At 38.5% G+C, this 2,827-nt stretch overlaps 1 long non-coding RNA gene across 2 annotated transcripts in view; it reads left to right on the forward strand.

Annotated features, from left to right (window-relative positions):
- LOC108519438 (uncharacterized) overlaps positions 1-2,827 on the forward strand; it is a 180,266-nt gene that overhangs the window by 174,067 nt on the left and 3,372 nt on the right. For both annotated transcript variants that reach the window (XR_001882627.1, XR_001882626.1), the window contains exon 3: positions 909-1,161. This is a non-coding gene — a long non-coding RNA (uncharacterized LOC108519438). The remainder of the gene's footprint in view (positions 1-908; positions 1,162-2,827) is intronic.

A 2,827-nucleotide genomic window follows, 5' to 3' on the forward strand; every position in this document is an offset into this window, starting at 1 on the left:
TATATTTTGGGGTATTCTCTTAACTTGCTGGTATTAGTGAAGCAGGATGTTTCCCCTATCCCTTCATGAAACTCGCAACAGGAGTGCCTCCTTTACTCAGTCCGCTGCTCTCAACTCCTTGCGGGAGGGAGTGCACAAGTGAATGAGGCAGGAACCGGAGTGCATGAGTGCTAGAACCTGCTGGCCTGGCCACTCTGTCACCCGCGGGATCAAATTCTCTGATGTCCAGCCATAGTCTTTGTTGTCCACCTGCTTCTCCCCTCTGCTGGCTGAACCTGGGATCTTTATAAGGCACAGGATGGGGTGGGTCAGGGCCATGGGTGATTTACGAAAAGGCAACATTCCAGCGGGAAAACATGGATATAAGTTCTCACTTTGGGCCCTGTCTCAGGCTTTTTAGCTTGAGAGTGGAATTTCGTCAGGGACCCACCCCTCTCTGCCTAGAATTATCCTGCCTCCTGTTGCTATCAGTTGTATAATTTGGTAAAACCATTCTTGAGGGCATTTGGCAAAATATACACAAAGCCTTAAAACCCAGCATATTTTGTTCACTCTAATTCTTTTTTCCTGAAGAAACATGCACACCACATAAGCATGTTTTCTAATATGAATAAATGGAAGTGACCTAAAATTCTGATGATAGAAACTTAGAAAAATAATCTATAATATATTCAGAAGATTGAATAATCTGTTGCTATTAAATAAAGGTTACAGAAGACTAATTATATGGGAAAATTGTCATAATAAATTAAATAAATGGGGTAGCTATTTCATAGTGCTAGAGCTCACAGCACTAGAAAAGTGTGAAGAGTCTAGAAGTCATATATAACGCACTGGAAGGAAGAAATACAACTTTGCCGAAGGATGCCTGAAAATATTGATTGTGTTGTTGCATTGATTTCTACTAGGTCACAAGGAAACTACTCTACTTGTTCAAAAGGAGACCAGAGGAATGAAAATGTGTAAGACTTTGATTTGTTCATTCATTATTCATTTACTTATTCATCTAGTCATTCAGCCATCACTTTTCAAATGCCTACCACATGCCGAGCACTGGGCTAGATAACAAAATATGGCTGAAGAATGAGGAGCGATGAAACCGGATAAGCACAAAGAAAATGGCTCAAGAAGATTCTCTTCATGCCTTGTATAAGATTTTGGGTAAGATTTTGGGTAATGAAGAGTCGTTGATGAATTTTTTGGTAGAGAAATGACAAGGTTAGATTTTTACACTAGACCATCTTGGCAGCAGTTGGGAGGATGAACCACAGGAGGAGAGGACTAAAGTAAGTGTGCAGTGATTAGGCTTTTGAGGTAGTAAAGTGATTGCCAGGGAGGCCTGGAACCAAGGCATTTGCCCAGGATATGGAAATAAGGGCACAAATTCAAAATATGTTTAGGAATTACAATTGAACATGGAGATTAATTGTCTATACAGTGCACAGGAATGGACATAATTTTTGATAAATCTTGGGTTTTTAATTTGGATAGAGAACAGAAGAGTTTGGCAAAATATTTTGAATAACACTGTATGGCATTTCATACTTTTTTAGTATCTCTATATACATATATGTGCATAGATACAAACTTTATCATAGGAGATTTGTCCATAAAGAGAAGCTGGTTTTAATCCTCTACTATGGACATTTTTTTTTTTTTGTTATTCACTACACTCTCTATGACTTCTTTGGATAAAATGAGACATTTGCCATTGAAGTTTAAACTTCTAAAATTTCTGATGGAACTGTAGAATGTGATAATAAAAATGAACATTCATGGAACACTGACAATGTACCTGGGTCTAGGCTGAGTATTTTACACATATTATACAATTTATTTATTACAACAACATTAGGTAGGCATGCTCACTTCACAGATGAGAAAATGAAGCTCTGAGAAATAGCCACTTGCTCAAAATTATACAACTAGTAAGTTGCTCAGCCAGAATTTGAACCAAGGTTTACACTTTTGAAATTTACATACTGTAAACTTCATCAGTTACCATCTGAAATTTCAGACATTCTTAGAAACCATATCTTTCCATAGACATTATGGATGATTTTTGGTGATTCGAGCGGCAGTGTGATCTGATGGAAAGATCATTGTACTGAGGGTTGAGAGTCCAAATTCCTAGTTTGATCCAGACAACACAATTTTTTTATGTGTGTGACCTTGACTAAGTTACTTAACAGCTCTGGGTCTCATTTCCTTCATTTTAAAAATAAGAAGATTGGATTAGGAGTCACTTCCACGCTGTTATTGTATTTGTAACTTGAGAAATTTGAAATTTCTCTCTTCACCCACATAGGACAGGGTTTCAAAGCCAAATATAGTTCTACGTACTAATGGAATTCGCTAATTTCAAATGCAGAAATGCTACATTCTGATCAGTTTTGAGTATTAGTTTTCTCATCTGTAAAATGGAATAATATTAATACCTAGCAGTGTTACTGTGAAGATTGAATACAAAATTATAATCCTAAGTGGTTTTCACTAGTTCAGTCATCAGAAAACTAAAATAAATAAAAATGTCTCTGTTGGCTGGGTGTGGTGGCTCACGTCTGTAATCCCAGCACTTTGGGAGGCTGAGGCAGATGGATCACCTGAGGTCAGGAGTTCGAGACCAGCCTGGCCAACATGGTGAAACCCCATCTCTACTAAAAATACAAAAAGCTAGCCAGGTGTGGTAGCACATGCCTGTAATCCCAGCTACTAGAGAGGCTGAGGCAGGAGAATCGCTTGAACCAAGGAGGCGGAGGTTGCAGTGAACCAAGACTATGCCACTGCACTCCAGCCTGGATGACAGAGCAAGACTCCATTTCAAAAA

The sequence above is a fragment of the Rhinopithecus bieti genome, unplaced genomic scaffold (genome assembly GCF_001698545.2).
Source record: "Rhinopithecus bieti isolate Rb0 unplaced genomic scaffold, ASM169854v2 scaffold_2350, whole genome shotgun sequence".
NCBI lineage: Eukaryota > Metazoa > Chordata > Mammalia > Primates > Cercopithecidae > Rhinopithecus > Rhinopithecus bieti.